The following is a 27248-nucleotide window of genomic DNA, read 5'->3' as shown; positions in this document are numbered from 1 at the left end:
GTTATGTTGATAGTAGATTATTTTGATTTCAAATATTTTGAAATACTTTCAAAATCAATCAATGTTTCAAGCATTTTGAAAATTTAGTTCATACTTATCTATGGAAAATCTATTTACATTTTTCACCTAAAGTAGAAAGAGCTCAATGTTCATTTAATATAGACTATATCAGTTTTATTTCAAACTCTCAGAATTGAGAAATCTATGACTATTGCTCAAACTGCTTGATACCATCAAGCAATTGGATTGACAGTGTATGCTGATACTTGATGTGTTCATAATGTGGATTTCTAAGTTCTACTGCTATAGATACTAAATTTGTATTCACTACTCTTAACATTATAATTTTTAAAGTTATGATTATTTAAACTCATTATTGACAATCCTTAATAACATACCTTAATTTTTCACCTTGTGAGAAAAGAATTAATTTAGTCTAGTTCAGGTAAATTACAGTTAGTACTTGTTAAAATACTGGAATATTCAACAATGCCTGTTACCTCTACTCTCTAATGAATAGTTACATGTTGATATGAATATATATTTTATTTCTCACCCTACATACACAATAGCAGTCACTCCCCTTATCCTGATAATCCTACTGCCACCTGGTTTCAAGCAAAATAGTCAAATTTGTTTTTTGTATATTTGCTGGTAATTTTCCTGTTTTGTACATTTCGTATAAATGGAATCATGATTGCAGGAATTTGAAATATTTTGCTATTTTTCCCTTGGTCTGGTGTGCTAAAGTTTTGTCATTTTTTTCTCCTACTTTTTTTAGAAGCAACTTTTGGTTTTATTGACTTTATTTTCTATTCTTTATTATTTTGTTTCTCTGCTTGCTTTGAGTTTACTTTGCTGTACTATTTCTAGTTGCTTCTGGTAGAAGGTTGGTTATTGATTTGAAATCTTTCTTTTCCCCAGCTTTATTGAGGTATTGAGAGATAATTGTGTATGTGTAGTGCACAAAGTGATGATGTGATATATGTATACATTGTGTAAAGATACTAAAACCAGGTCAGTTAACACCCATCACCCCATATAGTTGTGTCTTTTTGTGTGTGTATTGCTGTGGTCTGTGCACACAGGTCGGAGAAAAGAATTTTCCAGCATAGTGAGGTAAAAAGAAAGAAGCATTTATTGAGATAAGGGATGCTGCTAGCTCAGAATGACTTCATGATAATCAGGGAGATCCGAACCTGGTTGAGTGGTCATTATCTGTTTTTATAGCCCAGGGAGAAGGGAGGACTCAGGATACATCTGCTGACCTGATTGGTTGAGGAAAGAGTGGTCCTAAGATATACTTCCTGGTTGGTTGGAAGCATATAAGGCTTCTACAGGGGCAGGGTGAGGAGTGGGCCACATACCTTTCCTAGTGGGGGGTAGAAAGTAGTAGGACAGGTTGCTCAAGGTGGGGAAGGGGCATTACAATGAAACTGGTTGGGCAATGAGAAGGGTCTGGCAATTCTTGTCTTGGCCAGAGGCTTTGCGTTCTATCTTCCTGAAGAGTCCTTGAAGCCCAACGTAAATGTTGTGAGAATTCTTAAGATTTAACCAAGTAGTGAGCTGAAGAAGTGAAAACCAGGGCCTCAATATTTTTGGCCTCCTAAACCTTAGGTAAGGCTTCATTCCTGCAAGTGGAAGCTGGGAAGAAAATATGTTGCCAAAACTTGGCTTCTGCCCACTTGTGCCGAATAAACAGGGAAATGGAGTTTTGGGCCAAGGAGAAAAAAAATAGCTTTTATTCCTTTGCCAGGCAAAGGAGGCCACAACAGGCTAATGCCTTAAAGATTGTGTCCTCTCTTAGGGAAGAATTGCAGGGAGTTTTATAGTCTAAAAAGAGAAAAATGGGGTTTCAGATAAGAATCAGCATTGTTGCAAACATGCATTTTTTTTCTTTGAGGACATCTTAGCCATCAAAGCTGGTATCAGGAGATCTCAGCATGATCCTGGTGGCAGTCTTCTGAGTTATTTCCTAGAATAACAGTAGTTGCAAACAGGGCATATCGATCAGAGATTAGAACAAACTAGGAAACTTCCTAGAAAACATCATATGCTAATAATCTTTAACTCACAGGAAATTGTGCTCAGGGTGCCTAATCTTTAGTTTACAGGTGATTGTATTGGTGCACTCCAGAAGAAAGAAGCGTAAGGAAGGGCTGCAAGCTGTAAAAGAAGTATAAAGAATATAACTTATTCTTAGGTGTATAAAGATGCTGAGGTCATTATATGTATCCCTTGAGAGGAAGCCAGACTCTTGCCTCAAAGATGTATTATTGTTCACTGTCTGTTCTTCCCTGGTCTTTGCCTCTTCTTCCTCACCTGATCAGCAACTGTCTGAACCAGCCCCTTGGAACTCAGGTTAATCCATGGGGGCTAAATGAGGCCCATTTCCTAAAAAAAAAAAGAAATGAGGACACACAGAAAGGCTTTTGTCCCCAGGAGCACCATAGGGCCCTGCTCAGTTACATTATTATATTTGTGTTGAGCAAGCTTTTCTTCCTTTGCTTTATGTTCTTAGAATAATTTCAAAAGCCTTTAAAAGGTGCCTAATTGGATTTTTTAAAAAATAATTTCCATCAGTTATGTTTGATTTCATTGATTGGTGGTCTGTGGAGTTTCTCATATCTCCATTCAGAAAGTAATCACCAATAGTATATTTTTAACCTTTGCTGAAGTCATTTAGAAAAGCTATGAAATGAAATAAATTAAAAGTAAAAAATATTAAATTGTTCAAGGTTCTGTGCTATTAAAAGATGATTTTTCATCTTTTAAAATAAATGTATGTAATAATATTATCTCTCACTTTGTGTTTCATTTTATAATACAATAAACATTGTTCTAGTTCACTTAAAATTACCACACCAGCAGGAATGTTAAAATATATACTCCATATTGGACAGAGTTTTTTTTGTTAAAGGCATTATTACTAAGGCAATTAAACATGAATTATTAAAGATATGCTCTGTTACTTTCATCTTTCCATAATTTACAAGGCACTTCCTTTCATCAGTTATTGCAGCCTATCAATGCAGCTGCTAGAATTGACAGTCGTTCTCATTAAGTGTAATTGCTTTGAAGTAAAATCTCTAGCCATTGTAATGTACTTCCATGCTAATACAGAATGTGAAACTAGTTTCTTGGGAAAAAAATTTAAAAATCCAACCCTGACTTTTGCTGTAATTATTTTGAATGTGACTTATATAATCTTCAGGCAAACATATTTCTGAGAAGTAAAAAAGCTGTAATTGGAATACTGTAAAAATAGCTAAAACTCTAAGATTTTATTGTGAAAATGGAAAAGTACTGTTATGGTATCCTGTTTAGCAGGTGATTTATTCTTCTGTTAGGTTAGAGCTCCCCTCTGTGGTTATTTTGCTGAGATACACTCAGAACCTAATAATATATTTTAACAATTAAGCATAAATGAACCTCAGATATCTTCCAATTAAAATATGTTGAGATAATTATCTATAAATAATTTTAAGATTCATAAAAAGTATCACTTTTTATCCCTTTTACTATCACTACCTAAATGATATTAGTGGAATGAAATGTAAAGAAAGGAAATAAAACCAATGTTTGTTGGATACTGATGAATGTATGCAAATTTCCATCTAAGTCAACATGCTCATACACAACAGGCTGCTTAAGTTCGAAATAATTTATTTCCAAACAATTATGAGTAATGTCTATTTTCTATTCATTTAATTTATTTATCAAATTAATATAGTGTAAAGTAAAAATATATGTGTGTTGTTTCTGTGCTTTGATAAGAATGGATAAGGAATTTGATCTGAAATAATTATGAGCAGCTTGCAAGCAATTTGAACATTTAAAAAACGTATGGATTTATTAATACTATACATCATTAAAAAAACAGAGGAGGCAACACTGAAACAAACAAAAAAAAAGGATAGCAGACATTAAGTGAAATTTGGTTTAGAAAAGTCTTATTGGGAACCATAGGACTGACTCGTTATAACTCCTCAATAAATATATTCTTGTGTGATTGAATGAATGACTGAGATGGTTGCAAATGTAGTTATGTAGTTTATGCCCAATGTGTTTAATGAAAATCCCTAATGAGATTATGCTTTGTAGATAATTATCAAACTATTACCATCGAAATCCATATTGAAGTTACTATCAATTAATATTTGAGGACCAATGAGTTTATATTCCCTGAGGGCCATGCTAAAAAATTAGTTGAGAATAAATTTTAAAATATCCTGAGTTACTCAAAAATAGGCCTAGAAAGAATGGGTCAATTATAGAAACAGTTTCTTAACCCAGAAAAAAGATATTCAAGCAATATTCTGATTGTTTACTTTAGAATCCATCCATAAATTTCATTTCATTTGCCCATAATTTAAAAATAAGAAATCAAGGGAATTATTTAATATTCTGAGCATCGCAGGTCAGTATACGTGTCAGTATTGTTTTCTTATCATGTTTTGATTTATTGAACACTTTGTGGTTTTTTTTTTCTTGTTCTGTATCCATAAAATCTGTACAATAAAACCCTAAAGGCTAACCCCAGTTCAGAGACATCCAAATCATTCATTGCCATAGTTTATCTGAAAGCTATAGGGAAAAAAAGGACAGGCATGAAATACTTTTTAAAGAACCAAGACATGCCTAAAGAATCACATTATATTTTCTATTAAAGAAGATTCATAATATTAAATCAGTAAGTAATAAATATGTTAGGCAGGTGGTAAACCTTAAGAATAAATAAAAGACAGAATGTTGCAGTCACTGAACCTGCCATGTTTATTCTTTGGGTCTTTGCCATGAACTTGATAGCCCTTAAGGCAAAGGGGCATAATGTCCTGTGGCTTTCTTTTACAAAAGGATTTTAAGTAGCTTACAAACAAACTAAACACAGCACAAAGAAATTCTGGTACTATATATGCCTAAAATAAAGAAGTGGGTGGCAGAATCCCTGAAATACAAAGAGAGCAGACACTAAGTGTAGATAGCTAAAGTTTACAAAAGACTTATTATCGGCTACTACAGAATTGACTCATGATCATTTCTCAGTAAATATATGGTTGTAAAGTGGTACATTAATAATACATTTAAAAATATTATAGTGCTGAAAAAAATAATTATGTAATTGAAGAAGTGACTCAGCCAGTTTGCAAACAGCATTAATAAAAACAAAACAAACATTGGTGCTGACTATCTCCTTTGTATCAAGTACTTTACATATACTTGATTTTACATATATACTCTAATTCTGAAATAGCAGTGAAAAACAACTATATAATATCATTATGAAAAATGGCCAGTTTAAACTTTGCTTGCTTGTTTTAGTTTTGCAGTAAACTATGAAAACCTGAAACCAGGAAACATTTTATATAATACTGTAATATAGAGCATTATAGTACCTGGTTTTGAATAGGTATCTTTAGAGAATAAAAGGAAATGCATTACATTTTGATAGGAAAATGACCAACTCAACTAAGAAAAACTAATATCCAATATCTAATGTATGTTACATTTTGACAAAATAAATATACACATTCTCAAGTCAATCCTTAACTTTTCAAGGGACATATTTTGAATAAATTAATTTCACAATTTTAAGGTAGAAGAAATAAATATAGGAAAGCATAAGATATGATTTATTAATATGAGACACTATCAATTTGAAGCCATTAATTTTTCCATAACTAGTTACCAGTTCCTCACTTTGTGCCATACATCCCATAAATTGAAAACAAGAAGGGAAAAAGTTAATTTCTATTAAAGTTGACTCATTAAAAGTTTTAGATTAGGAGTTCCCGTCGTGGCGCAGTGGTTAACGAATCCGACTAGGAACCATGAGGTTGCGGGTTCGGTCCCTGCCCTTGCTCAGTGGGTAACGATCTGGCGTTGCCGTGAGCTGTGGTGTAGGTTGCAGACGCGGCTTGGATCCCGCGTTGCTGTGGCTCTGGCAGAGGCCAGTGGCTACAGCTCCGATTCGACCCCTAGCCTGGGAACCTCCACATGTCGCGGAGCGGCCCAAAGAAATAGCAAAAAAGACAAAAATAAATAAATAAATAAAATAAAATAAAAGTTATTAGATTAAATAAAACCATGTGCTTAGTTTTAAAGTGTAAACGAGAGACATAAAAATGAGTTTGCTCCCTTCAGTGTCATCTCATGTTTCAACCATGCTACTAATTCATTCCAGTTTCTTTCATATCATGTTTTACTTATACAAGTAATAGGTATGGGAAATCTATAGGGAAATTATATATTTCATATATCTATGAATTATATCTATGTATAATCATTTACTTTGCTTGTATCAATTAAAATGTTAATACATTCCTACTCCTGCATCCATGTAGATGATGGATTTGCAGGCAGAGCTATCTAAAAAACAGGCTACTTAGATGGCTCTGAATCCCAACAAAGAGATCAAGGAAAATGATCATTTAACAATAGTAATTTTTTTCTTCCTTTTATACCATGCAGATCTGCTGGACTAAAATCAAGGCAGCATAGATAACTAAAGGCTAATTAGTGGATTTATTACCTATAACTGAACCCAAAGGTGTTGCAACAGTTCATCCTTGCTGGGAACTACTCAAGGTAGCTCAAGTTAACCCTTTTATACCTGTCATAAATTTACCTTGTATGACATCATATTTGTGAAACACATTGGTTTCCAGCTTCACCTTAGACCCTAAGTTAACCTTCTCAGGGGTGAAATTTAACTGTGTACAAGTAGTTTCCATGAACTATTTTAGAGAAATTAAGAGGTATAAATTTCTAGTTATAAAATAAATGAGTCACAGGGATGAAATGTGCAGCATAGAGAACATGGGGAAAAAAATAAACAGTTTTAGCACACAGAACTGTCCTGTGGAATGTATGCAGGCTGGATATTAGTTCCTAATTACTGTTTGCTATATTTAGACGCCTTTCCCATTATAATTTCATTATAAAGTGAGAGTCTCGGTATTACCTTATTTGAATGTAGAACAGCTGTAACCAAGACATTTAAAATTTTGCTATTATCAACTTTTTAAAAAAATATAAAACTTTCACAATTCTTGTTTTCTGTCTTTTAATTTATCTTCCTTCTTCAAAATAACAGGCTGAAATAAAATTTCTTCTGAATTTGTCAACTGAATCAATTTCTGTAACTAAGTTAATTTCTTTTCTTTCTTATTTTTTTCTTTTATTCTTTTTTTTTTTTTTTTGGTCTTTTTAGGGCCACACCCTTGGCACAAGGAAGTTTTCCCAGGCTAGGGCTGCTGGTCTATGCCACAGCCACAGCAACACCAGATCCAAATTGCATCTACAACCTACACCACAGCTCATGGCAACACTGGATCCTTAACCCACTGAGCAAGGCCAGGGATCTAATCTGTGTCCTCCTGGATACTAGTTGGATTTGTTACTGCTGGGCTACAGCGGGAACTCCAACTAAAGCGAATTTCTTTACCTTTCTTCTAAATTCAGATTCCCTCTCTTATCACATTTCTTCTTGGTATTCCTTAGGTTTTCCATGTATTTTCCTAGAGTTATAGTCCATGTAAGATGAGGTCAATTAAAAATATATCCAGTTTCTATATCTTATTTCACATATTTTCCCATTTTATTATTACAATAACCAAGAATAACAATAACTTTTATAATCAAAAGTAAACATACTAAGTAAATTAAGATAATGTTGTGCTGATCCTTTTTTGTTGTTGTTGTAAAGTGACTTACTCTTAAAGGGACCTAAATGCTACAAGGGGAGGAGATAATTTTTTTTTATTGTAAGAAATATCTTATATCACTGCCTTGGTGAACCAAATGATAATTTTTTACCAGTAACGTTTCTCAAAAAAATAATTAATTCCTGTCCTCCTCCTCTAACTGAAATGTTATTGCCATTTTGGTAGCTGGCACATAGACATGTACTCCCTAGTGCGGGTGGGTGGGCATCATTTAACCCATTTAATGCCTGACTAGGACAAAAGAGATAGGAAAGAGGAATTCTCCCCTTTTATCTGCCCCTTTGGTTGAGCTGGGACATCTCATCTCATCTTCTCCCTTGGACTTGGATTCACACCATTGGCTCAATAGGCTAACAGGTCTTCTGATTCTAATGTAATTACATCACTAGCTTCCCTGATTTTTCAGATGCAGACTTCTGAGACTTCTCAGCCTCCAAAATCATGTGAGTCAGTTCCTCTTAAGAAAGAAAGGAAGAAATAAAAAAGGGCAAACACACAAGAAAGACATCCTATTGACTCTGTTTCCTTAGGAAACCTGAGTAATACAAGGACAATACATTATTTCCAAGTGGGATTCATCCCTAGGTTGCAAGGATGGTTCAACATACAAAATTCAATGTGATAGATCACGTATTAATAGAATGAAAGATAAAAATCCTATGATAATCTCAAGAGATGCAGAAAAAAGTGATAGAATTCAACACACTGTCATATTAAGAATTCTCAATAAACTAAGAATAAAGAGAAATTATGTCAACATAATGAAGAACATATACAAAAAGCCTACAGCTAACATCATACTCAACAGAGGAAAAGTTTTCCTCTATGACCAGGAACAAGACAAGTTTGCTCACTCTCATCATCTCTATTCAAAATATTCTTGGGTTTTCCCATTGTGCTAAGAAGATTAAGAACAGGACTAGTATTCATAAGGATGCTGGTTTGATCCCTTGGCCTGGCTCAATGGGTTAATGATTGGCATTTTTGCAACCTGCTGCATTGGTCACAGATGCAGCTTGCATCCGGTGTTGCTGTAGTTGTGGTGTAAGCCTCAGCTGCAGCTCTGATTTGACCCCTAGCCTGGGAACTTTCATATACCACCAGTGCAACCTAAAAAGAAAAAAAAATCAGTCGTGTATGCTAACAAAAACACTAACAATGCAATAAAAATACACTAACCATCACTAACGATGAGTTATCTCAAGAGGAAATTATGAATTATTATCTCAGGAGGAATTATGAATTATTAGTGAATACGCAGTAATCAACAATATACTAAAACAAATTATCTCAAGAGGAAATTAGGAAAGCAATCTTATTTACTATAGTATTAAAAAGGATGAAATAGTTAGAAATAAACTTAACTGAAGAGGTAGAAGACTTGTACACTGAAAACTACAAAATATTAATAAATTAAAGAATACAAAAATAAATGGAAAGATATCCTATATTCATGAAATGGAAGACTTAATATTGTTAAAATGCCCATATTATCCAAAGCAATCTGCAGATTTGATACAAACCCTATCAAAATCCCAATGGCATTTTTTGTGTAAACAGAAAATAATTCAAAAATTATATTGAACTGCAAAGGAGCCTAAACAGACAAACAATCTCATAAAGTAAGTACAAAGCTGGAAACATTACACTTCTTGGTTATGATATATTACAAAGCCATAATAATTAAAACAATATGACACAAACAGACATATTGCCAATGGAAAAGAGTAGAGTCCAGATATAAATCCAAACATATGGTCAAGAGTGCCAAGCATGCCCAGATACATGCTAGAGGATTCCAAAATGCACAAAAGAGAAAGGATAGTTTCTTTAACAAATGATACCAGGAAAACTAGATATTCAAATGCAAAAGAATGAAATTCACCATTTTCTTACACCATCCACAAAAATCACCTCAGAATGGATTAAAAACTTAAATATAACACTGGAAACTATAAAATTCCTAAGAAAAATATACAGGGAAATCTTCATGACATTGATCTTAGCAATAATTTTATATATAACACCAAATGCATATGCAACAAAATTAGAGAAGAGGGATAATATGAAACTAAAATCTTTTGCATGGGAAAGGAAACAATCAACAGAGTGAAAAGGAGATGTATGGAATGGATGAAAGTATTTTCCAACCAAATAACAGGCAAAAGGTTAATTTCCAAAGTATATATGGTTCCCCTACAATTCAATAGCAAAAAAAAACTAATAACCCAATTAAAAATTGTCTAAGAATATGAGTAGACATTTCTCCAAAGAAGACATAAGTGGCTGAAAGGTATACGAAAAGAGTTCAATGTCACTAATCAGGAGGGAAATGCAAATCAAAATCAATGAGATATCACCTTACCTGTTAGGATAGCTATTATTAAGGGGAAAAAAAAAAGAAGAGACAAAAGACAAGTGTTGATGAGTAAATGACGAAATTGGAGCCCTGTACATTGCTGGTGGGAATGTAAAGAGGTGCAGCCACTATTTAACAGTATGTCACTTCTTCAAAAAGCTAAAAAACAGAACTAACATATGATCTAATAATCCTGCTTCTTGGTATTTATGCAAAGAATTGAAATCAGAATCTCAAAGAGATATTACCACTCTAATTTTTGTTTTAGCCTATTCACAGTCACCACGATCTAAAAACAACTTAAATGACCACCAACAACAAAAAAATAGATAAAGAAAATGTGATATATATACACAATGGAATATTAAATAACTCAACCTTTTATAAAAGAGACATTCTGCAACATTTGATAACAACCTTTCAGCCAATTTCTTGAAGCTACTAAAATGAACCTTTAGAGTCATCAGAATTTCATCATTTAACTTATTCATTTGTATGTTCACACATTTTTGGCCTACTGTGTCCATTCTGTCTTGTCATATCTTTAATACTTTGAAGAAGATATATTTACATGAACATTTTACAGTGTGGCTATTTGAAGTCAGTATCATGCTCAAATCTGAGAGAAGTGAAATTCTGAATGATAGCTATATAATTTAAGATGCAAAAAACCTGAGCATGATTATGTTTAAGAGGGAAAACCTGTGGAGAGAGAGTGATTGAAAGCACTTGAAATCAGGTGCATATGATGAAGCACTTTGATAGAGATGATTGCAATAAAAATGGAAGAATATTCTTAGAGCTTACCATCCTTGATTAATTCACCAATGTTATTTGTTAAGATCTCTCCCTCAAAGTTAGCATCAGAGGAGAGGCTAGTATAATATCTCCAGCTGCAAATTTCTGGTGGAAGTCCTAAGTACAGTTGACCCTTGATCAAAGCAGGGGTTAATCTGACTGTAGTTGTCCCTCCATATCTGCAGTTCCTATACATCCACGGAATCGGCCAAGCTCAGACTGTGTAGTATTGTGGAATTTACTCTGGAAAAATATCTGCTTATGAGTGGACCCATGCAGTTCAAACCCATGTTGTTCTAGGGTCCACTTAACTCTGTCCTGTGCTCGTTCAAAACAAGAATGAGTTTGTGTGCCATAATAGCATAGTCAGTGATGAGAATTTTTCTCTCTCATCTACAGAAGACAAATGCCTGAGTATCTGAGGATACACTCATCCCCGTGACTGAATTCTCTTTCTGTTTAGATACTTATTAACCCAGACACTTTAGAGGTTATCTTTTAATTTTAAGTGACTAAATACAGTCTAAACTACGTCAAGACAAAATATGGGGGCGGTGAGGAATGGAGGAAGGAAGAAAAGAATATATGATCTTGCCATGTGTCAAGAATTTACCAAATTTGGAATTTACCAAATGATTGTGTTTAAAATACTAAATTCGACCAGAAGGTGTATGAAGCTGTCATCATAATGAAAAGGTATTATCCCAGTCCTCTATTTTAGATATTTGTATCATCTACATTGTCATCTCGGTGTGTTAGTCTTCATAAGGGAGGAAATTTTTTTCCTTGATATTTCCACACTTGTTAAAATATTTAGCATATGGAAACATATTTGTTACCATCACTGTTAGTGGTAGCATATCAAACACTTAATATGTTACAAATAGACTTCTAAAATGTTTTGAATTAAATTTTGCTTCTAAATTATGGAGTTCCAACTGTGGCTCAGCAGGTTAAAAACTGAATATTGTTCATGAGGATGCAGGTTCAATCCCTGGCCGTGCTCAGTGGGTTAAAGATCAGTGTTGCCGCAAGCTGTATCTCAGATACAGCTCAGATTCCCAATTGTGGTGGCTGGCTGTGGTGTAGACCACAGCTGCAGCTCCAATTCGACTCCTAGCCTGGGAACTTCCATATGCTACAGGTGTGGCCTTAAAAAGAAAATAAACTATGTGAAACATTTATATATTTCAGAATTAAAATATAAAATAAGATCCATGGAAAAGTTTAGATTTTAACCCTATTCTTCCTCCATGTTTACTTCCTCTTATTATAGCCACACCTTTTGTTATTGTTGGAAAACAAAGCATTCATTCATATTCTCCATCGTTCCAACATAATAGTTAGGAAGAGTATGTATACTTTTCTGAATCAAGCTTTTTTAACCTAAATTTCATTACATATATTGTTATATACTATATAATAGTTAAAATACACATATGTATACATATATTTATGAGTATATGAAGAGAATATATATGGAGACTTGAGAAGAATGCATTTAAAGTTATTTTAAATGTGTTTTAACTTGTGAGACATTACTTATTAAGAAATTGGCTTTTATACTTACTGTTCTGGTAGTGTTCTTAAGAATTTGCAAGTACTTTAGATTTTCAAACCTGAATGAGAGAGAACATTGTGTAACCCATTTTATAACTTGCCTGATATTTTTTAGTGCAGTACAACATAACTGACTTTTTTTAGAGACATACTGATATCATACAATCATATAATTTTACATGTATTTTTTAATCTTCTAAGAACTCCAATGAAATAGGAATGGTTTTCATTTCCATTTAAGATATGGGGAAAAAAACACAAAGTTTTGGTAACTTGTATGTAATCATAAGTCTGGTAATGAGTGGAGTTGGGATATATACCTAACCTAGGTCCAAAGTCAGTGTTTGTAAAAGATTTGCTATAAAGTTTAATGAATAAAGCAATAAATAAAAAATGTTTTCCATGGTCCATTCTTAAGTACATGTTTATGCAAATTTTGATCATTTTTAATTGTTTCCATATGTATTTTTTACAGTGTATATTCTTGTTTTCAAAGGACCTCTTAGTGGTAACAGTTTCTGAATCAGTTTCTATTAAATATATGGTTGGAATAAAAGCCACAAGGCAAGCAAACTCTATGTCTGCTATAAGCCCAGTGATACTTATGGGTATGAAATACTCTATCTTATATCTGTATCTATGTGTGTAACTATATTTATAAGTATAATGAGAATACAATATAATATATAAGTTTGGCAAACCAAGGAATCCCTTAATTGAAATGGTTAGACTTCTGATATTGAGGTGCCCTCAACAAACACATTCTCACATCAACTAATGGTCTAAGTTGAGCACTGAGTTCCAAAGATCTGAATAAATTTCTTACTCCACATGAGTTGCACTGAAACATTAAAATTCTGGTATAGCTTTGTATGGACAGTTACAAGAAATTTGGATCAACTTCTATCTTCTTGTGTTCCTGATTTTGTGTTAATTCTCTTGTATGTTCATTGCATTGCTTACTTGCAAAACCTAAAACTGAACTATCATTCTCATTAAATCTTTATCCCACTCTGTTCTTTGTAGTCTGGTTTATCTCACCTTTCCACTCTCAGCAAGCAATATAAAACAAAGGAATTATTCCTTGCTGTGACCATACTTCCCAACTGATTTCTTTTTAGGGGTACTATTACTTTGAACTTACTTCACATATTATAAAACATGCATTACCTGAGTGCTATACCATTTATCATTGTACATGTCAAGATTTATGGGATTTGCTTGGCCTTTTCTGCTTTAGCTCACTGCTCTAGAACTAAATCATTGTAGATTCTGACCCAAACCTTACAGTTGAGCAGACCTGTCATCTCTTCCTGGAAACAAACCTTCCCTTCAATAATCTATGGCACCTGCCTGGCTGACTCTCTCTTATTCCCATTTATTCCTTGGCATGATAACTCTTTGATTTGAAACTTTGTGACTTACTACTGCATTGAGTACAACCATGTTTTTATAGGAACATTGGGAGAGGAAAAAAAAGTGGTATTACATTCAAAAAATAAATCAAAGTCTTAAGTTAGGAATTAGGACATCAAAAGCACTTTCAGGAAAAATAATTTTCAGCAGCTACCTGGAGAAAATACAAACTCTGATCTTTTCTCTATCTCAAGACTTGGCTGTGTTTATTAACCAGATAGTAAAGCAGAATTCATTTTTAAGCTGATTAAAGTAGGAACTGCTAAATTAATAATACTAAATAAACCGAAGAAACATAAATCAGAATAATATAACAATGAAGCTGAACCTCTGGGACTTTATAGTCCTCTCTCCCTGCACTTAGGCAAAATATCCTAAACCATTTACATATGAATTTATCAATTTGTTTGTAAGTGTTTGGCATTTTAGAAATCTTGTTGCTCATAAACCAAATATCAGATGATGTTCCACTGATAGATGTATGTTTCCACAAAAAAGGTTTTCTATCTGGCTCAAATATAATTTTCAACCACACTGTCACCATTCATACATAAAACAACAGGTTTGTGATAACTTGATTATAAATCTATCTTCTAAAATCATATTCTTGGTAATTTATCTATTTTCTAGAAAATATCAAAATCTTTCATTCCCCTATATAGTTGAGCAGAATTTCTCTATGAAGATTTTTATCATTTTGTCTTCTGATGTCTAGATCATCTAAGAATGTAAATATAGAAATATTAGAGTTAAAAATGTATTATAGTAATATGATATTGGTCTACACATGACTAATATGACAAAAAAGAGAAATGAATAAGAAAATATCTGTATTATTAATTAAAATACATTCTAAATACTGACAAACAGGAAATAATGAAATAAATCTTCAGTTTCTTTGACTATTTTTGCCAAACTATAAATTTTAATAAATATTTATAATTTTATATTAGTAAGGTTGCTTTTCATAAAAGATGTGAAGGGTAAATCAAATATGCTTAGTCCAAATTTTTAAAAAGGTCTTAAGTTGTGGGAATTCAGATTTAAGGAACATCCAAATAAGGTAACATCTAAAAAGTATTCTGAGAAGCAGACTTAGGAAGTGTAGCCTGGTATAGGTCAGATTGGTTTTAATAATTTTAGTACTGATTTTTAAAAGAATCACCTATTGCCTTTGGAGTGGATGAGCAATGAGATCCTGCTGTACAGCACAGGGAACTATATCCAGTCACTTGTGATGGAACATGATGGAGGATGGTGTGAGAAAAAAATATATATATGTATATGTATGACTGAGTCACTTTGCTGTACAGTAGAAATTTACAGAACACTGTAAATCAACTATAATGGAAAAAAATAAAATCATATAAACTTAAATAAAAAAATAGAATCACCTATAAAATAAACACATTTTGCCCAAATTATACTATTTTACTGTTGTCATTATAAACAAACCCTTGACGTTATAAGCATGTAAGGTATGTTCATGTAGATAATTAACATAATTTTTACTGTGTATTGGATATATCTTATAATATTTATATTCCTTTTACATAAAGGATACATGGCCCTCATAATTGGATATATTCATATCAACAAATAATCTCAAATAAATAAAATCTCATTTTTCAGGATTTCAGTTACATCTCTAATTTTTCTTTTGGTTTTTTTTTTTTTTTGGCTGCACCCATAGTATGTGGAAGTTCCTGGACCAGGAATCAAACCTGATCTGCAGTTGCAACCTGCTCCACAATGTGGCAACACTAGATATTTAACCTTCTGGGCCAGAGAGGAACTTCCTAGATATATATTGATTTTGCTTGTTGTTAGTTCAACTTTTGGAAAGCCGAACTAATGATTCAGTTTACCAACAATTAAATAATACTTTCAAGAAAATTTAAATGAAACTGAATATAAATAATTGGAATATCAAAATATTTGAGGAGTTTCTGTTATGCCGCAGCTGTGGTATATATAGGTTGTAGTTGAGGCTAGGATTCAATCCCTGGCCTGGGAACTTCCATATGCTTTGAATTAGGCCATAAAATTTAAAAAGTAAAACAAAATGATGATATTATATCTTAAAACTCTCTGTCTGTTGTCAATATCCCTTTATCAGCTATATTTATTGGCCAGAATTATTATTAGAGTATTTTTATATTAACAATAATTAGACTTGGCTTTGATTACAAAGAGTTCAAAAGTGTATTCATCAGTTTCACAGCAAAGTAAATATTAAAATAAAGGCTTGAAAAGTATGCAAAATCAAAAAGTGAGGTTGACAATTTAAGTGTGCTTTACTGAACTAAAGAAAAGTTTACTGTGAAAATATCAGGCACAGTTTTTTTGACCAAAGTTCTTTAAAATCGGATAGGCTGCAAATATATGCATAAAACCAAGCACCCACACATTTCTCATTGCTGCAATACTACTCAGAAAATATATGGGTTAGGCAGTAGGTTCCCAGTAGGATATTTAATAATTTAATAAGCCTGACCCTTTATACTACTACTGAACACTCTGGGGATAATGCTAGTCCAAAGAAAAATTGTACGTTGATGCTGAATATACTGAGCTAGTCTTAATTGTAAGCGAGTGAATCACATTTCACTGCTTTTGTTTGTTTAAATTGGTTAATTTCCATGGAGAAATGCAGAGTTCAGCAATTCTTGCTGCAAGATTTTTTTTTTAATGTAATGAAAAGTAGCCAAGTTTTCACACTCTAGAGGAAACTTCTTGATCCATAGCACAACACATTAGTGTTTTGAAGTTTTAACTGTGTTTTGTTGAAATGTGTTCTCTTGGGAAGTAGTATACATCGATATTGTGGCATAAGCTTAATATTGCTGTCACTGAATACCCATTTTTTGTTTCTACGAGAGACGTAACAATTTTATTGTGAATTTCCCTTGCTTTCACCATCACCTCTATCAACTAGTACGGATGGCTTGTTCAAAAATCATTGGTCCTTTAATGGTCTCAGATTTTCTCCAAGTCAACAGTTTTCTTCCTTGTTAAATTATTCTCATAAGCTTCCAAAGATGCTACAGTCTCTGCTAAATATAATAAAAAAGAAGAACAAAAAACAACTTCCCTTGCCCTCAGATCTTCCTAACATCCCAATTATTTGCCCAGTAACAAAAGATCTCATGAGATACTTGTTTTACGATTTAAAGATTTTTTTTTTTGAAGGTAAAACACAACACAGTAACACCAATTACATTTGGATAGATAAAAAATCAAAACTTCTGTCACAGTTCTAAAGGAGGAAAAACTGCCCGTTGGGGCCATAAAGAACAGAACCCCAGGGCAAAGACAGGATACAAGTAATCTGTAGCTTTAGGGGCAGTTTATATATGGCGAGAGGGATAGGGTTAGGTACATTTCAAGGGTTCCCTGTGGATTGGCTGATTTAAATAATTCTGTGGGTTCTGAGATATAGAAGTTCTCCTTACTTTGCTGGCATGTGGCCCCAGAGTGATTAGAGAAGATGCAGAGTGGTTGCAGAGTATGACCCTAAGATGAGAGGTTTTGGGGTGTAAATTCATTCAGCTACTCAAGAAGCCTCAAAATTAGGTCAAGACATTATTTTTAAAAAGAAAAAAAACTGTATTACACTACACTATCTATATTTAAAATCACCAGTATTTAAATATTTCTTTTTTGTTTTTTCCTGTTACCACTCCAATGAGAATTTTGTCCTCAACTCACCACACAATGATTTGTAGTTGAGATCAGTGACAACATCCTCTTTGCCATATTCAAAGGCTAATCTTTAGGTTGAATCTATGAGTAGCTCTCTCTTTGAACATATTCTTCACCTGAGTCCCAGGATAGCACCCTACCTCTAGCCATTGTCTCAGTTTCCCTTGACTGTTCCCTGGCTTATCAACATTTAAACATTGTTTGTATCAAGAGTCAGTTCTTAATCTTCTTTGCGTGTCTGTAGGCATTCACTCCCACAGTTCCTTCATCCATCCCAGGCTGTTAAGTTCCATGCTTAAACTGAGAATTCACAAATGTCTCTCAAACCCAGAATTCACCTTGAATTTATATAGATAGGTATTTACCTTTATATCCAATTTACATTTATATCTTACTTAACTTCTAATGTCACATTTTTTTTTTCTGACGACAGCCTGGAAAGCTTTCTATTTTTAAGAACTCTGTGATTAGATTTGACCTATCTGGATGGTTGAAAATAATTCCTCATCCCCAGGTATTGAATTTAATAACATTGGCAAAGTCCCTTCTGTCATGTAAGACAGCATGAGTTATATAGTTTTAGGAAGTGGACATCTTTTGGGATCATTCATATGCCTACAATACATTACCTAACCTGAAATCAGGAAATGTGATGCCTCTAGCTTTTCTCTTTTTCAAGATTGTTTTAGCTATTAGGGTCCTTTGTGGTTACAGATAAATTTTAGAACTGTTTTTCTAGTTCTGTAATAAATGTCATTGAGATTTTGATAGATTGAATTGAATCTGTGGGTTTCTGTGGGTAATATAGACATACTAATAATTTTAAATCTTCCAATTCATGAAAATGGGATGTCTTTCCATTTATTTGTGTTTAATTTCTTTTATAAACATTTTGTAGTTTTAAGTTTAGAAGTTTCTATTTTTCTAGTTAAAGTTTATTCATAAGTATTTTATTGGCTTTTTTGTTTGTTTGGTTTTTTGTTTTGTTTTTTTGTTTTTTGTTTTTTAGGGCAGCAGCCGAGGCATATGGAAGTTCCAAGGCTAGGGGTCTAATCAGAGCCACAGCAACCCGGGATCCGAGCCTCATCTGTGACTTACACCACAGCTCACAGCAATGCTGGATCCCCAACACGCTGAGAGAGGCCAGAGATCAAACCCACGTCCTCATGGATACTAGCCAGATTCATTTCTGCTGCACCACAACAGAAACTCCAGTATTTTATTGTTTCGATATTGTCATAATTGGAATTGTTTTCCTAACGTTCTTTCAGATAGTTCATTATTCGTGTATAGAATCACAACGGAGTTTTGTATTTTGATTTTGTATCATGCAGCATTACTGAATTTGTTTAGTAGTTTTCACAATTGTGTGGGGGTGTGTGTGTGTAATCCTTAGGGTTTTCCATATATAAGATCATGTGAGTTACAAACGGACAATTTTTACTTCTTTTTCAATGTGGATGTCTTTGGTTTGTTTTAAATAAATGGTGTTGGGAAAGTGGGATATCCACAAGTGAAAGAATGAAATTGGACACATATTACACCCATACGCAAAAATCAATTCGAAATGGATTACCAAATTATACATAAGACTTGAAACTGTAAAGCTTCTAAAAGAAAACATAGTAGAAAAGGAGTTCCCCTTGTGGTGCAGTGGAAACGAATCCGACTAAGAACCATGAGGTTGCAGGTTCTATCCCTGGCCTCGCTCAGTGGGTTCAGGATGCGGCATTGCCTTGAACTGTGGTATAGGTCATAGACGCTGCTTGGGTCTGGCGTTGCTGTGGCTGTGGCATAGGCCAGCAGCAACAGCTTGGATTAGACCCCTAGCCTGGGAACCTCCATATGCTGCGGGTGCATCCCTAAAAAAAGACAAAAAGACCCAGAGGAAAAAAAAAGAAAGAAAGAAAACAGTAGAAAAGCTTCGTGCCACTGATCTTGAAAATGATTTCATGAATATGACACCAAAAGCAAGAGTAAAAAATAAAAATAGAAAACATCAAGCAAAATGAGATTAAAGCAAAATAGTTGTTCTACTTTAAAAATGACTTGGGTACATATCAACATATATATTAAATAATTTTATAGATAATTTTGAAATTAATTGATATCCTCATAATATTTCTTTCACATCCAACAGTGTGTATTATATCTCCATTTAGTCTGACCTTTATTTATAAATTCTAGAAAGTATTTAACACTACCTTGATGCTAATTTGCATTGATTATATTACTGCATAATTTACAGTTTTTGTTGACATCTTAAATTCTTATGCATTACTAATTTTTTAGTGATTATTGCTCTTGAAAACAATTCCAATTTATTTCTGTGAATCAATTTTCATGCATAGAATATTATTTATTTGCTTATTTCTAATATTTATAGATTATAGTGGGATCAGTATTTTTATATTGCCTGAAAGTAATGATAATTCTTTTGCCTTCAGTTCTATCTTAACATCTCTCCTTTTTTTTTTTTTTTTTTTTGATGGTTGTAGTTAGAATACACAGTGCCATGTGAACAGTGAGAGATGGTAGTAGCATCACTGTCTTATCTCCACTTAGATAATAAAGGCAGTATTTCTCCACCACTTAAAGTGTTTAATGTAGGTGTGTTATTAAGTTTTTTTCGTGTTAAGAATATGTTATTCTATCCTTAGTTCACTAAGTGATTTTTGCTTAACATCCTCTTCAATGTTTTGTTCAATTTTATAGTCATATTTTTTCCGATTCAATGTCAAATCCTGTATCATTGCAGTTTATAAATTGTTACATAGATTGCCACTGGTTACTGATATGTCAACATGATTCTTATTCCTTCAAATGATGGGTTATGCTTTTGTCTACTTAACTATGTATTTGTCTTTTTTTCTTTTTCTTCATACTACCATATATAGGTTCTTGCCGTTATTTTTTGACTTACATGTGTTCCACATATCTTCTCTCAGTTTGTGACTTTCTTTTTACACATTTTATGGCATCTTTTGAGCAACACATGGTCTTAAATTTAATGTGGTATATTTTATTTTCAATTTTTTTACTACCATTTCAACTTTCTATGTTTTGTTAAAGTAATTACCCTTCTACCAAGGATATGAACATATTTTATATTTTCTTAAAAAATGTTTTATGTATGTCTCTTACATTTTGACTTTTAAACTACCTAGAAATGATTTTGTATGTGGTTATGATGTTGAGATCAAGTTTTATTTGTGATCATATGAAGAATTTTAACAGCATTTTTTTATGTTCCCCTACGAACTCCAGTTAGGAAATTGATCCCACCCCCACATACATTTAATGTTTGTATTAGATGGTCTGTTATGCAGCCATTCTGGAAATCAGAAATCTGCTCAGTGGTGTGACAAGACTCGCTGTTGAAAAAAAATTCTTATTTGAAACAAAGCCAGCAGCTCTGGGCCTGTTCAGCCTCAGGCAATGAAACTATTCTGGTCTGAATCAAACCAAACAGAAAATGAGAGCGAAATAGGCAGATAAATTCTTTCTTCTTTCTCCAGGCAGTTTTTCCATGGAGCTAGTCCTTATGATTATATAGAAGTATCTGCTTCGCAAACAGATTTTTTTTTTTTTTTTTTTTTAGGACTCCACATAAAGCAATAGCCAGGAAGGTGATGTTTCATCATGCATTTCTTCCTAGCTATCCCTGTCCCACATGACTATTGTCTTAGTGTTATCCTCTAGGATTCAAAATACCTTGACTATTAGTTCATGTATAATGTTTGTATTTTTAGGAATCTAAGCTCAGAAAATTGATATTTGGGACTGTTTCAGAAAGCAAGCCCTCAGGATGGGATTTCAGAATTGGATTCCCACCTGATTTAGGACAATAATCAACCCATTGATTATGGTGTTTTAAATGACAATAGCCATATCACAATCACTCAAGAGTGCATCTATTATTAATTGAGATAAAGTGCAGGAAAAAGAAGAAATTTAGGGAATTAATTCAATGAATAGTCAGTATGGGACAACAAAGCATAATGATTGTGAAAGGGACTGAACCTTTTAATCATACCGAATACTTTGCAAAATAATGTAATAGGCTTGAAGCAGTTATTTCCTAACCTAGTGAATGACTTTAAACTAAAGGACCTCCATGACAGCTTTAAATTAGACTTACTTCTTGTAGTCACATGAGTGACAGTGCAGAAATATTTGCCCCTGGTCTTACAAGTACCCCAAAGGAATATCATATGGAATAATATATGGAATATTCCTATATATATATATATAGGAATATATAAAGGAATATTATATGCTCAATACTAAATAGACTTCTAATACTTAATAAGTAAGCAGGACATAACCAAACATATTTGAAACCTGGAAGACATCAGATACCACCATGACATCAATGCCATTCTGAGTTCTAATTACTGAAAGATGGGGAAATTATACAATTATTATGAAAATTTCCATTAATTTACAGGAACAGAGTTATCTTGGTAAATGACACATATCTGTTATAATGATGAAAAAGGGATGCTTGTAAGTGTCATAGTATAGTTCTTACTAAAGGACACTCTAAGGGCCCATATTGCATCTGAGTAGATTAAGACTAGAATTTGAGTCAAGGATAGAGATTTTGTATTGTAGTGACTCATATTAGGGAACTGTTTTCCAGGCCTATGGGATGCTTTCTTTTTCTTTTCTTTTTTTTAGATTTAATTTAATTTTTATTTTTTATGATTTTTATTTTTTCTATTTCTTTTGCAATTACAAATGCTAATATAATGATAAAAATTGTACCCAGTTATACTTTTGCGGTAACTGACAATTAATTAGTTACTACTAACTAGTCTTGAAGATCATTTTATTCTGAATAGAGACAAGACTCGGTACCTTTTAAAAGTTACCTTTGGTTATTTAATACTTGTACTAGAATTCTGCCAGATCAGCATCTTATCATCCACATTGAAACCAACACCTTTTATTAACAGCATTTAACTCTGACATCTCCTGTGCTTTAGAAAATAGCCAAGAAATGTTTTTATAAAATGCTTTTGCTCTCCTCCCTGAAGAATTTCTCAATGCCTGTTAAAATGATTGATTTTTTTTTAGCCTCATCCAGGAACATATCTAAATGATAGATGCACACAGCAGGCCATATAAATCCACTCCAATATTCCAATCTTCATTAGACTTGGAATCTTACCTCTCGAATTTGGCAAAGAACTTCTGACATCTAAACTTAATTTTGAATGGAACCCCATTGAGTTCAGTTACTGTCTATTTTTACTGAACACATTGATTATCACATTTGCAGGAGCACATCAAATTCAAAATTTCTGGTAAGTGAATTCATGTGTATAAATTCAACATATACAAAATTGTATTTCTCATTTTCTTATCTGGCATCACAGGGATAAATTTTTATACACATACCTGTTCCCTTTATAGGTGTGACTGAAACTTGCATTCTTTTGTCTTGTAAGCTTCCTTAAATTAGATTTTGAAAATGGCCTTGTGGAAAATGATATGGTTCTGGATTTGTGGAAAAGGCATGGTAGTTAGGGTAGGATATGAAGAGAATACTCTTACTATTATTAGGTGACTTTTTCAGGCAAATCAATTAGATGGTTTCTAAGCTTCAGTGAGCAAAGGAGAAGCTGCTTTTGTTGGTGAGAAAAGTTTTGTTTGCCATTATCAAAATCTTCCTCAATTTCCTGGTTATCCTTAATTCCAATTAATTACAAAAATTTCACATGAGACCTGAAAAGCCTACAAAATAACCTATTTTATAATTCAGAAATTTTCAGATTCAGGCCATACATTTTATTTCAGTTTCATGAGCACTATGGCTGAAGGAGATAGAGTAGAACATCATAAAAATCTTCATTTTATGTGACTGTGTCTTGAGATAAGATTTAAAAACTGAGTGCCATATTTTATCATTAAGTAATTGGTACAGGAGTTCCCACTGTGGCACAGTGGGATCAGCAGTATCTTGGGAGCACGGGGACATGAGTTCAATCCCCGACTGGCACAGTGGGTTGAGGATCTGGTGTTGCCTGTGCCTCGGATTTTATCCCTTTTTCTGGAAACTCCATATGCAACAGGGTGGCCAGAAGAGGAAAATAATAATAATAATAATTGGTGCAGGTCAAATACTAGTCAGTTTAAACTAACAGTATGTGAATTTTTCAAAATGTGGGAACTATTTTCAATTATCTTGAGTAGCCTCAATGACATCCACTCTAAGTTTCTTCATTGTTCTGTTCCATAAAATTTGTATTCCTTTTTAAAAAGTATTATTGATCCTTTTGGTCAGAGAACAAATAAATAATTGTGGTAAGGCTACTATCTTTAATGGTTATCTTCTATTACATTAAAAGTGGGATACTATGGATATTTGAATATGGAAGTAAAATTTATACCCTTAACTGGAGGTTAGCTATCAGATAAGCATAACTCTAATTATATATCTTGACATGTACTGCTTTCAGTAAAATACACAGAAATCTGATTGCACTTAACTAAAGAAACCATTTCATATATTCTATTTTCAAAAGGGATTTTGTTAATATTTGCATGGTAACCTAGTAGATCGATTTAGAAATATAGTTACTCCCAAATATTTGATTCTTAAATGATAATTGCCACATCATTAGTGACATTCAAATTTTCCTCTAAAATAACAGTTTCAACTAACTGATAATTGATAAGATAAATTTTGGCTTTAAATGGATAAAAAGAATGTTATAAACCAATGTTACCTAAATTTAAAATAATTAATTAAAAAAAATAACATTGTAATTTCTTCACACAATAGGTCAGTCAGTATCTAGTCACCTAAAATAATGTAGAAAATTTGACATTAAACCATTGTAAGAATTCAACTGACAAGTTTCTAAATAGTTCCACATTTTTATGCAGTTAATAAATTTCATGAATCCTATGTCCTACATTAAATTATTATTTTTATTGCATCTAAGATCCTGGAAGCATATGTATTCTTTTGATTTTTAATTTGAAACAATTATTTAAAATGCTCCTCCTCACCATTTGTAATTAATATATACAGATGTATATGCATCTATATATGCATAAATCTATTCATATATGAGTGTGTATACATGTGTGTGTGTGTGGATGGATAGAAGTGTAGTAGCTATTCACATAGCCTGCTAATAACACTGAGTGCTTATATAATACCCAGCAATACATTATGATCAGGAACAAGAGATACCAAAAGTCAACAACAACCATAGTCACCATCCTCAGCATAAAAATTGAATAACAGTAACAAAACAAAAGAGAATTTTTCCCTGAGGAATGTGTGTAATGCTTCATTACTAAGGCCCCAGTAGTGTGATATAATCTTTACCTTGGCAAATATGAGAGAAGCAAATTAGACAAAGGGTAAGACTGCATATGCAAATAATAAAATTTGGCTGTGGGAGAGAATATACATTGAATAATCATGGAAAGTTTGATACTTGAGATACTTTAATCTTATAATAACATAAAGGACATATTAACGCAAAGTCTCAGAGCTAAATGCATAGAGAATACATTTGATAAAATATCATAGGGTATACATTACATCACATTTTTAAAGGGGATGCCATCTTCCCTTTCCAAAATCTAAATTAATTACACAATCTGCTATATATTATGCCAAATTTAAAAAAAATCCCGTGTAAATCATTTTTAATTTTAATTCAAAAACTGAATATACATATAACTGGTCAATAGAGCAACATTTTCCTTCACTGAGCTCAATATTTAAATCTATTATTAGCTGGTATAACTTCCCTTTTAACATCTACTTTGCTTTGACAAACAAATTAACCTCGTCTTTCCTCTGGTTTAAGCTCCAGTGGTTTTGATGGAAAACTTCAACTTTCAAAACATGTACTCTGAAGCAAACATTATATTTTCTCTAATCTTTAGAGAAAATAAGCAAACATAAATTAAAAGAAGAAACTCTGCCTTTGCAGTATCCTTTTTTTCCCCTGTAGTGTCCAACATATTATAGATCCTTGATGAATATTAAATCATAGTGATGACAAAATTCTAAACTCTCTCATTCTTTAAATCACCAAACTATGAAATTTTATCATTTACACATGATGTTAAAATAGCTGGGAAAAAAAACACCTTTTATATTTCCTTAGGTCATTTTGAAAAAGCAAAACAATTGGCGTACATGACAGCTTCCCATCTATCTACGTGTTTAATAAAGCCAAATGTGATGAAGACTAATGTACCATACTGATGTTTGCAGAATTTCATTAACGTATTTCCAAGACTATCATAACTCACTCACCTCTGTTGAGTTTATGAGCCATGGGTTTTGCTCCAGCACATAAAATCAGCTTGCCTAACACAATGCAGAGACTAATAATATCAAAGATGACACTTCCTCACATTTTGAAACAAGGTGACTCATTTATTTCCCCCTCCTCAGTGTAGTAGGACAATGGAGTCATTTAAATTAGCACTGAAATTAAGAACTTAGACAAAGTCACTCAGTGATGGTAACTTATCTTTCATAAGAAAAATCTGATATTTTTTAAGAACAAAATTCATAATACTATAGCAAAGCAATAAAAGTTATCAGTTTAATAGCCATAAAATCTCTTTACTGTAGAGATGATTATTATCCATTATTATTGTTGTGTGGAATAAATATTTTTAAAATCCTCAAACAGCTTTTAATAATAAATAGATACAGTTACTCATGTATTATACCCCAAGTGATAATATAAGCAGAATTTAAGGAACATATTTATCAAATATGCAGCATTCATGTTTTTATTATATTGAATCAAATAATAAGATCAGCTAAATGATATTTTCATAGGCTGTCTATTTCACTCTAGTCCACCCACCTTTGGTGATTCTATTAAATTTGCATTATTGCTATTCTCATAAGAAAGTAAAATTATCAAGTGTGTTTATTGCTGTAAACTAATTAAATAAAAAAAAACCTAAAAATTAATGACTACAAGATCTGACTTATGTCTACTTCTCTATTCTCTTAAAATAGCCCTTCCCTCCCACCTCTCACTAAACTCCATTTGTTCCTCTTCTGCCTCACTGGACTTCCTCTTTTGCTTCATTATGTCCAGTTCATTCTTTCTCAGATCTAATGTTCTTTACTCCCATTCTGTTTGGAAAGCACAAATGCAGTTTTTGCATGGCTACTTCCTTGTGATCTTATAGGTCTCAGGTTATTTTATTTTGATACAGCTGGGAGAGAAAGGATTTCTCATGCACTTTCAAACACTAGAATAAGGTCGGTGTATTTTCCTGGATTTTTAGCCCAAACAACATTGAATACTAGAAAAAAAAATATGCGGCAGCAGTTCCTTATTTTACTTCTTAAAAACTGTGTAACATTGTAATTTGGATAAATCACCAAATCAGTTAAAATATTTTATGCCATCTATTAAATGTAATGCTTGTACTTACACTAGCAAACATAAATTTTGGGACAAGTATCTGATATTAACTGTATGAATTTACAGAGATACTCAATCCAGGATTTTTCTCCCTTCAGTATCCATTATGGTCTTCAAAGATGTGCTCATTGTCAACAGGTGAGATAGAACAGAAGATTCCACTCCTCCTTATAGGCAAGTAGTCCAGATACCTGCAAAATACAAAAGCAAGTAACCCTTCTAAAATGTCCATATTTTAAATTCTAATGGTAC

The 27248-nt window shown here is 32.8% G+C and overlaps 1 long non-coding RNA gene across 1 annotated transcript in view; it reads right to left on the bottom strand.

The window, feature by feature from the left end:
- LOC110255838 overlaps positions 1-26507 on the bottom strand; it is a 41486-nt gene extending 14979 nt beyond the window's left edge. The window contains exons 1-2 of the long non-coding RNA XR_002336717.1: positions 25859-26507; positions 12455-12503 (exon numbers count right to left, since the gene is read on the bottom strand). This is a non-coding gene — a long non-coding RNA (uncharacterized LOC110255838). The remainder of the gene's footprint in view (positions 1-12454; positions 12504-25858) is intronic.

This window comes from Sus scrofa, chromosome 11 (genome assembly GCF_000003025.6).
Source record: "Sus scrofa isolate TJ Tabasco breed Duroc chromosome 11, Sscrofa11.1, whole genome shotgun sequence".
NCBI classification, from domain to species: Eukaryota; Metazoa; Chordata; class Mammalia; order Artiodactyla; family Suidae; genus Sus; species Sus scrofa.
This window is presented reverse-complemented; position numbering and strand designations above follow the sequence as displayed.